Source organism: Pempheris klunzingeri, chromosome 10, assembly GCF_042242105.1.
Source record: "Pempheris klunzingeri isolate RE-2024b chromosome 10, fPemKlu1.hap1, whole genome shotgun sequence".
In the NCBI taxonomy this organism is placed as follows: domain Eukaryota; kingdom Metazoa; phylum Chordata; class Actinopteri; order Acropomatiformes; family Pempheridae; genus Pempheris; species Pempheris klunzingeri.
In genome coordinates this window covers 20,653,722-20,666,379 of record NC_092021.1, presented here as the reverse complement: position 1 = coordinate 20,666,379, position 12,658 = coordinate 20,653,722, and positions in this window count along the sequence as shown.

Sequence of the window (12,658 nt, the reverse complement as noted above, 5' to 3'; positions counted from 1 at the left end):
ATTACCAGTGTAGTTACTACAGAACAGTTAAAACAATCACCACACTCATTAAATCGTGTATTTAATGACGGCCTTTGCTATGTGATGTGATATGTGTGCTCTGCTCATTTTCCCTACGGCTTTACAGGTCCTATATTATATTACATAAAAATTTAACAATTTATTGTGACATTAGAGACAATTCTGTTCATTGTTGATTAGTCTGTCGATTACTTTTAAGACCGTTTAATCTAAAAAAAAAACTGGAGAGCAGTGAAACTTTTCCTCACAATTCCCAGTGGCCAAATAACTTGATTTGTCCAGAAGGAAAAGAAACACAAAATATGTAAAATCTACAATATGAAACAGATACTATTTTACAACAATAATTCTGCAGATAACAAAATTGATAAATCAATTCACTCAGTAATTGTTTCAGCCTTAGTGGAGACGCTGTTTATTTCAGGCAAGGTGGTGCATCTCCACTATAAAAAGCTGCAATAAAACGCTTTGTTTGGTTTTGCACTTTTTCCAGTGTACTAAGCACTATGATTATGACACTATTTCAAAAACCTGGACCCATCAACATTTCATAAGTGCATCAACATGATGCCTTTAGTTATTTCATTGTGGTACAAAGAAAAACCACGATCATTAAAAATAACACTCATTATCAACCAGAGTTACTCTAATACTCTGGTGTACAGCACATTAGGTCCACTGATGGCTTACAGAATGAAATACACAGCAATGAAGGTAAATAAATGAAGCATTAAATTGCTTCACATCAGAGGACTACAATCCTCTCAACCAAACGTAATTATGAGCTTTGGTCTCTTAATGTGCATTTCTCTCGAGAGAGAGAGTGGCAGGGTGAGGCAGGAGGAGAAAAAAAAAGCTCCAGAGTGTTAAGCCTTCTCTAGTCCTAATTACAGCTTCCTGTGTCTGCGGAGTGCAGCGGTGATCTCAGGCGCCCCTGCAGTCTCCCCCTCCTCATACACCCGGACATCCAGGCCTCCTAGCCTCGGGGCCACACAGAAGGCCAAAGTTCATCCACTGACCCTGGTTAAGCAGGAGGAAAACAGCAGGGAGCAACTAGGCCAGAGGGAGCAGAGACAGTATGGGAGAACGAAAATAAGAAAGTGATGCAAGCACTCGGACAAACACACATCTGCACAAACACACAGCGATCCAATCACTTGAAAGCTTGCAGCATGTTCCGTTTAAGGCCCTCAGTGCCATTGACAAGTGATGTCAAAAAGTGAACCCATGTTTCAACTACACTGGGGTCAATTGTTACTCAGTGGAAAATACGCCATTTAACACCTGGATATAACAAAGGCAGGCCTGGCTGGTACAACACAAAGACGCAGGAAAACGTATAGATGTACAGTGACAATGTTATCAGCAAGTAAATGTCATCTATATGCATCACTGCTCCTCAGAAATCCACTGTGGATACGTGTGTGTGCGAGTGTGTGAGAGTATGTCCAGGCATGTTGTGCATGCGTGCAAGTGCGCAACTAGTTTGCCTCACCTGGCAGCAATCAGGATGTGTGCTTCAGTAACTGTGGTGAAACAACATAAATGCATGGCACAGATGGAGAGGCGGGGGTGGAGGACAGAGCTAGTCTTGTGAGGGCTACACTCACACACAGAGAGAAAAAAAACTGTACAAAATGGGAAACATGGAAACGAGACGCTGCCAGACGACTAAATGACTTAGTGGGAGTTCGGGAGGAGATGCTGATGAACAAAGGAGCCTGAACTAACATAAAACATAGATCTTGTAAAGAGCAAAACCAACATCCAATGATCGTGGGAGAGAGGAAACGTTTGTAATAAGGAAGAGGAGATTGGTTAAATGTTTGCAGGCCATTTGCCCTCAGGAGAATAATTATGTGGTTTGAGGGGGAAAAAAAATAGGAAAAGTGAGGGGATAAGTGTAGACCAGATAGGAGACATGCTATGTTGGGAGTAACAGATGACTCTGAGTACACTGCATTAGCTACTGCTGCATGTGAAGCTTCAGGTTAGGCAAGGTGGGTCAATTGGGACTCCAGCCAGACCAATCACACAGCTTTTGCTACATGAAGGGTCATAGCTGAATCGATGAGTCAAGAATGTGTCAGAGAAATAGTCAAAACATGCCCTTCACCACCTCACAGAGCGCAAGGTCACATCTTCAGATGTCTTGTCTTGTCCCATCAACAGTAAAAAAAAAGAAATTATTCATTTACTACGACATATGACAAAGAAAAGAAGTAAACCTTCACACTACAGAAGCTGGAACTAGGTCATATTTAGCATTATGTGTGAAAATGTGAAATGTCAAAAATGTCTATCACAATTTTGTAAAACCCAAAGTGACACATTCAATTTACTCATTTTGTCCAGAAACTAAATGAAACAAAAATATTCCACGTTTTATCATAAGATGAAGAAAAACAGACAAGCTCTCTGTGGAAGCTGGAATTAAAAGAAAAATTTGACATTTTGGGAAATACATGTTTTTTCTCTGTTGCCCAGAGTGAGATGAGAAAATGAATACCGCTCTTAAAATAAGTGAAAAATAACCAAAATATTTGTATATTTGTGTTTGTGCCTGTCAATCAACTAATGAATTAACTGTTTTCTTGTAGTGAGTATTCAAAATTCTAGCGTTTCTGGGTGGCAGCAGCTACATTTTGTGAACTTGTAAACAGCTGGTTTGCCAATGATCCTCCCCTTTCCCACTGTGTACTACAGCGCAGTGCAGAGGGGAATGAAAGCCAGCCGCTGCATTTAATAGAGCTCAAGGATGAGGAGAGTTCAAATTCAATACATTCTCAATGATGATTGCTCCTACAACTGGCTCCATTTTCACCTTATTATGTGCCATCGGCCAGTAAGCAAACAAATGTAGCTGCTAATTCAGCTGTAAAACCTTTTCATTCACAGTGGAGAAGGCCGATTACACCGTGTTTGTACAGCTGTTTAAGAGGAAATCCTCTGAAGTGGGACTTTCCATCAGTTGCTGAAGAGCTGCACACTACCTCTTAAATCAATCATGTCATGCAGGCCATTGTCACTGAAAAAACTTTACAGAAATATCACTTCTTCTTCTTCTTCTCGACCATCAGGCGGATAGAAAATTAAAAAAAAAGAACAGGGCATCAGTGGTGCCACACAGCCTGAATCCAAATGTCTGGAATTTGAGAACGGCAGACTTGTGGACTTAATAGATACATTCCCTAGAAGTTCTCGAGTGCCCTGGGCTGTCCAAATCCGCAATTTATCAACTCTGCAAGGGGCCTCAAGCAAGACTTTCTGCTGACTTCCAGACGGTCTAACCCGAACTCTAACTCTGCTCCTAACCCTACAATCTGTTCAGGGTTTGTGAATATACTGTATGTTAATATAAGATTAGCTAACTCATGTAAAAGAGAATCATCATTATTATACCACATCAAGCAGCATGTCAGTATTAAGAACCGTTCAAAAAAACATTTCCATCTCCATGGAAATGATTGAGGTGTGAAGTCCCGTCTCCCTTCCCTCGTGGCCCTGCATCACTTCAGTCACGGTGACATGTTCGCTCTCATGGTGAACATGATGAAGTCTTTTAGAAGATTTTCCAGAGGGTGGACATTTGGTTTCGGTCCAAGGCTAAACTCTGTTCATACTTTTCTTGAAACAGGCTGAAACATTTGACTACAGTGAAACAGTCTGAGTGCAGTGTCATAGGTACATGTAAAAGCTGTGTGTGCTGTCATTTCTTTACTGCTTGTCTTTTGGCGCTTGTGTGTCTTTCTGTATGGTTTAATGCTGCTGTTGTGTCTGCCAGCTGTGTGGGTATGCGTATGGTTATACTTTAAATATGTGTGTTATATGTGGCGTGCCGTGCCATCTACCAGGTGCAGCGCGTGTCGGTGCCAACATTTCAGTTGTTTGACTAAACTCCAGTTGCCTATTTCTGGCAAAAGTAGCTTTTCAGACACTAATTGTCATGAACGAGCTTTGCATACCTGATTTTCTCTTCTTATCTACGTACCCACACTACAATTCTAAGTGATACTACCACCACTCTGAGCATGACGGTTAAAATGATCAGCCAAAAATCATTAAATAAAATGTGCAAAAAGGTGCACATTTTGACATAAATCTGTATTTTTTTTCAGCTTAATTTATTGTCTTGTTCCTCTAGTATTTAGTTAAAATATGGATTGTGGTTCTATTTGCACAGTTTGATTTGCAACAACTATCATTTCTCACATTCTGCAATTATTCAGTGTAGTTTGGTTATATGATTCTATCTAACTCTGACTATATTTGTTTGTCACATGGCTCTAACTTCCACCTGCAATGTCTAGACTTCTCCTCTACTTCTTCCTCTTCTAAATTTGAATAAAGTCTATCCTCTTTGAAGTATATGAAACACCTCTCGTAAAATGCAAAACAATTCAACAGCACCACAACAACCAAAGCCTCCGAAATGAGAAGGAAACGAATCAGCGCCTCTTCAAAATGGCTTCGACAGTAAATTAAAGCCTTCATCATAAACTGAAAGGAAAAGCTCAACAGAGCAAAACAGCATCTGAGAGCACAAAGGCACTGGTTGTCCTGCACGGCTGGCTAAGAAAAAATAAATGAAAAAGTAAAGAAAATAAATAAATCAAAAAAAGAAACAACTGTTTAATCATGTGACTCTCACATAGCTTCATTTTTGCTCATTACCGTTTGAATTTCTTGATTCAAATGTTTCACCTGCAACACATTAGATCTTAACTATACAGTAGATGCAATTACATAATCTTCATGGCTCAGTGTCTGTCTTGTCAGCAAGTAACAGCGGGCTGATGTCGAAATTTCTTTCAATATTTATAGCTTGAAACAAGTTGTAGTTTCGGGAACAGATCTTTGAAAAAATACATCCGTTTATCCATTATATCCATTTTCTCACAATGAGAACGAGACAAAAAACAAAACAAAACAAAAAACTGTGAAAACAAGAACTATAACAAAATGTATTCCAACACATTAGGACTAAAGATAATATGAAAGACAGAGAAATAGACAAATAAACCTGTATCATTATTAGCCCACTCCTTTAAACTCTTACTCCTCGGCTCCTCATCAGTAGAACAATAGTAGAATTAGACAAGATGCAGCAACAAAACAACTGGAACGAACTACATGAAAACATGCAGGCTAGCAGGGCATTTATGAGAAGTATCACTACCTTATCTGACATTTTAGCTTCTCATCTCTGACTAAAAACTCAGACAATGAACAGTATTTTAGTTACAGCGGTATTGAGAAGAGAGTGGACTCGGCATCAGAACTTGAAAGAGCACAACTTCCAGGTCCCTCCCCTCCCTCTTCAGCTTGCTTCAGTTCTGCCGCCAAAGCCCCTCCTTGCAGGGGGGGTAACCACAGCTACTGAAGAAGCCAAGAATACAATGGCATACACAATGGTAATGCTGCAGATGGCTGGTGAACCACTGATGGGCAACACTACACAGATTACCTATCTTGTGTACATGTGTCAGGACACTGTGATATAGCTAATATGACATGGAGCTGTTTTTAATAAAAAAAAGTTACCAACTGAACTTTTAAGTGAGTGAATCCTGCCTCTGAATGAGTCGCTGCTCTGTAGTGGTGGTTACAGAGAGTGAGCGCTTCTGTTCAAAACAGAGTCTGGAAATGACAGCTAGATTTACTGAGGAGTGTCAGTCTGCTATATTACTGCAGAGGGGTGTACTATGAGGTGGGATTACTGGGTTAGCAAGGTATGTTGAGCCTTAAATCTGAGTTTTAAATGTCACAAAGGTAGCTTGATCTTAAATCGGCTGTGAAAAAAAAGTGCTGCTCTCTTTTCTCTCTTTTCCCTAATGATGTTCTCAATGAGCTATGTAGAAACTCAGCTGAGGGAAGCTTGCCTATGCAAAATGTTTGAGCTGTACCACTGAACAAAGCCATTTAGTTACAGTAGTGAAAACTATAGCATCGCATTGGGAACCAACATGCATTCAGTTGGTAATGTAGAAAATCTGTAATATTAAAACACACACACACACACAGCCAAATGTTACACAGCAGATCATCCACACACTACAAGAATGATGAAGGCTCAGCAGCTACAGACCACTGTGGATTATGTTTTTATGCTTGGTCCTGATTAGCTGCCAAGTCTGTCTCACACTGCTGGCTTTGCAGCTAATAGATTAGAGAATTGGTTAATCTATTGGTATTTATCACAGATAATATTCAATCATTTTGATTTGGCCAAAAACTGAAGTGATTTCCGTGTATCCTTCATTATGGGCGAGATTTAGAATCCGCTGTATTAAGTTTAAGAGCTCTTCAATGTGCAGATGCCACATCACAAAATAAACAGAAGGCATTCCGAGTGCATTGAATGGTAAAATAAATATATTAACTTATTCTACCAACATTCCCTCTCTGATTTGCAGCTTTTTTTCTTCAAAGCTCTCCATAACGACCAATTCCTCTTGACTGAAGCAGGTGACGTGCATCGATCGCTCCTTTTTTCTCAGTCTTTGCTAGGAGAACATTAAGTGATCTGTACATTTTGTGCAGAAGAAGAGTCAAGTGATGTGTCAAATGCCCCCAATAATGGGAACACGCACAGGGCCTGAAGCAGAAAGCCTCAGTTAACAAACACAGTAGATGATCACTGCTGTGACACTCGTTATCGCTGATCTCAAGTTTAGGTTTTGTCGAGCCAGCTCAAGCAAAGAATGTCTAGCTATGTTGAACCTGCTTGGTAGTACACCACTCAGAGCAGAGTGTGATATTTCTACTAACCACGACATGGAGGAGAACGACTCGTGTAACCATGGTAACTGTGCACAACAAAGATGGTACAGCTTTAGCCTCAAAATTCTTCTGAGGCATAAAAAATTTAAATGCATCACAAAAAGAGAGAAAGAAAATTTGAACTGAAACTAAATCAAAATCAGGTCCCAAAATCAACACTGCTTGAAACAGCAAATGCTTGATGAATATAATAATGACTGCATCTCGCTAGGGCAGCCAAATGCTGCTAAAATGACTCTGCAACAAAATCAGAAAAGTGTAAAACACAGAGACTATATTTAGAGATTTTTTTATGTAACCACATTTCTTGAGTCCCGGCATGCCCTGCTGCTGCCTGCTATAATATTCTCAATGTGTCTACAGTAAAGGCATTGCCAGAGGTGACTATACTGAACTCCACTACTTGACTGCCAGGTAAGAGACTGGGCAGCCCTTAAGGGAATACAGCCACACAGCATCTCACTGAAAATTGTTCAATCCACTTTACTTCACCCATCTGAGAAAACAGGGTGGTGAGGCTGTGTTATGAATTCTTTAATCACAGCCAACTTGAGAAATCTTTCAAATAACGGTGGTTTCTAAAGGAAATAGAGGTTCTGACCTCACCACAGGACAGTAAAGGCTGCGTGCACTTTACAGAGAAAACACAGAAAATGTTGGTTCACAGGAACATGTTCTCGTTGCTTCCCTGTATTTAAGCACAAAGCCGGTGTTAATTAACAATGAGTGGGTAGAGTCTGGTTAGGCTAATAAAAATGAAGCAGTGGCTTTTGATGCCAATTTTTAATACCAAAGAGGAAACAATAAAATTGTTTTAAAAGAGGACAATGGATGACTGAGGTATTTAGTCCCACAGGAGAACACGCTGTCCTCCTCCATTCTGCACACTGCATGGCAATAGGTAGGCAGGTAAAAGTAGGCACGTTCTCTCAAATAAAAAACATTGACCAATGTTCTTCATAAAATATTGAGTCCACAAGAGTGGAGTTGTTCTCCATCTAAAAATATGAAGCCATTTTACTTTAATATTCATGTTGAAGCTGTTCAAGCAGCTGCAAACTAATACATCACTGTGAGGGGAAAAAAGGGAACAGGAGGATGTCCGTTAAACATTTGTGGACCCACAGATTGAAGCATGAACTTGTGGTCAAGAGATATTTTAGACTTCTGAATTCATTTGTGAACTGAGTCTGAATATTCAGGCCAAGTCTCCTAGGATTGTGTGAACAGAACATGAAATAAATGCAAATACAATATGTGCTCCATGTTTGAAAATAGATTTTCCAGTAAGGTGTTGCATGAGGTAGACACAATTAGAAACAGGCTGTAGTTTGAAAAGGAAGTGGGTGCTGGGTGGGTGTATGCGCCTTCACTACTGGGGCCCAGAGTTATTTATGAACTCGAGCTCGAATGGACTGTTTTTTTGGGTTAACACAACCAAATCGTTCTCCAACTAGCGATTCAAGGCAACGTTCAGACCGACGGTAGTCCTGCATGAAAAAACAGCCCTCTAATTTATTTGAATTGAGCAAGTCCTTTGGAAAATCATGGGTGCCAATGCAAAGGGAATCCAGCAAAACAACCTGGGTAATTTTTTGCTGTAACACACTGTGCACATTCTTGGTGGCTTATTTTGTGACATGAATGCTGTATTATTACTACTACTGCCTTTGTTTTAAGAAGCTGCTTATCGCAGCAGTCAATCTGAAGTGATTTTATAAAGTTGAGTTGGAGCCAACAGCTTCTGTTTCGCAAAACAGCCGCAATTGGTTGTCTCTGGGTTGCCGCTCCCACACATCAGGGGAAACTGGCATAAAGTTGCAAATTTTGAATGGACTTTTAAATGTTGAATCTCAGGGGAGAGGCACCAGACTGCTATTTGCACATTCCATTCACAATAAATTGAAGTCTGCTTTGCCTCTAGAGTCTCACTGTTGGAGAGAGATCAGGGTGGCTGTGTGACACAGTCATGAGGAGGCTATGAAGGCACTCAGAACAGGTTAGGGTTAGGTTTTAAGACTTAGTTCGTTTCAAGCATACTAAACCCTTAAGCCTACCTGTCTAAACTAGTTGCCTCGTGCTAATTGTGTTGAGTTGCCTGAAAAAAAACAAAGAAATGAAGATACCGCATCTTGAATGATGACATCCTACCTGGACTGGTTATCAGCCTAATTTCACACAGTCCACAAACTGCCATCTGCGTTTCAGGGGTAATGCACTTAAATCTTGCATTTTTTCAAATTCCACTTCGAATAAGCAAATTCCAACTTTAACTTTGCTTGAGACATTTTGAATAAATTGAGATTCTAACAGGGAGGCTGTAAAACTGTTGTATGAAGAAAGCATAAATTAATCCCAAGACAAAATGACAAAGTGTAAACTTGTGAAGCAGCTAAGGAGCGTTTAATCTCACCATCTGAACTGCTATGCATGCGACAGAGATCACACACATGGAAATTAACCATCTTATTAACACCCTTCTTACACAATTAATTTTGATTTAGAGTAAGTCAGAAGTCTATATGCGCCTCAGACTTTTGGGCTCTGAAAGGCAAACAGGTAAAAGGAAATTGCTGACTGCTATTTAATCCTAGGAATAATTTTCATTAAGGCAGAGGCACTTAAACAGGTATCGATCTTGTACCATTTTTAGGGACTGCTGTAATATGAACTGTCCAAACGTAGCCAATACAAGTCTTAATATTTCACAGCACAACACACACTGCTGCACTCTCTCACATCATGTGGAGATGGAAAATTTGTGAGGTTGCAGATCAGATCAGAAAGATAAGGCTCTGCAGACAAGAGATGGACTGAAAAAGACAAAACATCAGAAGTCATTTGAAGTCCTGAAATGAGAAAACTGAGCTCAAAGAGGAAGCATATGCACAGACTAAATGAAGCACATGTCTCTGTGTCTCTCTCCTCACTTAATGAACCCCCTGCTACCAGTCCACCCAGCTTTAGCCTCGGGAGGCAACAAGGTTATTACCGTGTAGGACATCAGACTTCACCCTGTTGTAATTATACTGCCAGCGTCCAAGCTCTGCGAAGGGTCCACTGCACTTCATCACTTCTTGAAACCCCAAAGTGCAGCTGTTAAGAATAGACTGTAGACTGAATGGCTGGCTAGCTAAGCCCATATAAATGAGCAACTGAAGAAAGGACAAAGCTAAAGCACTGCCTTGTTGTGTAAGACAATCAAATAGTGCCGTTTTATCCAACTTTAACATCGCTGCCAATTCTGCCAATTCTGTCGCACAGTTTTTGAGGCCAAAGGAGAGGAGAACAAGATAGGGACGCTGATATATGGCATCTTTGCTTACATATATGATCCATATGTTCTCTGAATGGAAGAATTATTATGTTTTACTTCCAAGGCAAACACTCATAATTCAGGGGTTAAACCCTCCCTATATGTCCTGCCAAGCCCAAATCCTATATGATGGCATAATGAAAGGCTTCCTCTTCCCTCCACTTCCACCCCCCCATCTGCCTTATTATTTGACCTACATTTAACTCTGGTGCTGTGCATGCAGATGTGAGTGTAGACATTGCTCCACTGACTGTGTCTATATGCGTTTGTTCTAAAGTCAGTCATTTTAACATGATGCCTTACCCACGCAAAGCGCAGAATTAATATTGCATTCTCTACTGCATCTCTGTCCGTGTGAGCAAATGTGTATGTGGCTCTGTTTGCCAGTCTGTGTGTGCAAATGCGCCTTACTACCAGCAGTATATCAACTGGCTCCTCACCACCGGCACCTAGCATGTGGAGCTGAGAACACACTGCAGGCGATAAAGCTCATTCCAGCCATCCAAGTGCCTGCCAATCACATAGACTGGAACATGTCATCGCATGACTGCACGCACGCATTCAGATGCACGGCTAAGTACTGACCAGCTCTGAACCCTAAAGAGAAGCACAAACTACAGCCTCAAATACAATGAATCATAAGTTCAATTTCAGTTCCTTTTCCTCATGAGTAGGGAGGCTAAATGGAGACAAAGAATGGGCCACTTTTGTTTTTAAAGGATGACAGGCATGCCAAGTTTTGCCTGACTACAAATCAGCGTGCACAGACATGAATGTAATGCAGGTCAACGTGAGTATTACTTTCCACCAGTATGATGGTTCTGCTTTCAACACTAGAATGCTGGAAGAAAAATGGAAAAAAAGGGTTAGTTCTTTTGGCACATCCACTATAAAAAGGTAGACGTGTCATTTTTCACAAACCCATCATCAAACTAAGCTTTGACAATCCACACCTGCAGCACGTCTGTCAGTATGACCTAACTTTCCACAGAAAATAACAAAATTTGATCTGAAACTGACAAAATGTTCCAGATTTTGTGGAGAGCTCAAAGAAAAAACAATCAAAAGTTGTCTTTCATCCTGACTCTCTCTTGGTGGTGGCAGCACGACTTCATGCCGCCATGACACTACGTCCAGCAAGGTCAGAGCAGAAAGTACTAACTCATTTAAAGACTGATCCCGCTGAGGCAGATTAGGTGTGTCTTGTCCCCTGCTATCCTCCTTCACCGATTATATCAGCAGAGCAAAAATGTCTATTTTTGCAAAGGCGTGCTTAGACACTCATTAATCTTGCTCCAAAGTGGCGACTACACCCAATAACAGCCAAAAGGCACAGGGAGGCGGAAGTCTGTTGCACACACCTGTCACAGCCCATCTGCTGTAGGAAACTCACATCTGATCCACAATGCAGAGAGGAGACAACGGAGGTCTACCATGTCTGCATCTACGTGCGCACACATGCACACAATGGGCCCGCATTCTGCAGACGTCCATACCATAAAACTGTCACACACATACAAACAGACACACACACCTGGACAAGAGTGCAGCACTACCAATTAGCCCATCCTTTTCTATCAGAGCACCGTGTGAAGTGTTCATGCACCTTGTAATTACCAGAGCAGAGGACGTGTTTCATTTAAAACCAGCACTACTGACACAGCCCTTGAGACAAAACAAGCCTCTGACTCATTCAGAATAAGTAACTCGCAAGAGAAAGTCATCAGCCATCAGACATCCTCTGGCTGCTCAATGTCTAGGCAGGAGGCAGACTCAAGTTTAAATCTAACAACACTTAAAGCACTTTACAAGTTACAGTCACAAAAAAATTATTAATAACAAAATTAATAATATCGCCACTGTTCAGGTTAAAAAAAGTAACCTCCCCTTTAAGAAGAAAGGACATCTGACAGAAACACGTGTCCGGGAAGAGTTGAATCATCCTGACCTTCTAAGCACATCCTATTCTGATAAATCACACAGGGCAGCGGTTCTTGATGACAGGCTTTCACGGTGCATGGAGAACTCTTGAATACAGCCTGCCAAGAGCAAGGTCCAATGAAGGAAATGCAGCTCTACACCTCACATTATGGCCCATAAATACAGCCAGGAGCGCTGACGCCCACAGCGGCGGTCGCTTGATGTGAGAAAGTAGAGAAAGTCCACTTAAAGCTAATTTGGCTGTCCGTTCCTGTTCATGCGGAGGCTGAATGGACATAACAAAGCTTGCAGATTGTGTGACTAGTCACCCTCGCTCACCTACGGTGACCCTCACTCCATTTATTTCTGAACTAGGAATAGATTCAGTGTTTAAATTGCATGTTCAAGACACAAGAAACAAAGATAGAGATGAGGCCTATACAGCTGCTGTTGCTCTGAGAGCTACAACATTTCTCTGGTCCAGACACATTATAAGAGTCCATCCTATAGACACACAGATGCTAATGCCTCAAAACAGATGCTGACAGAATTTGTTCATATCAGGTTCTCACACACTGGGCAACCAAACTTGATCTATTCCACAAATGCAACAGCCAG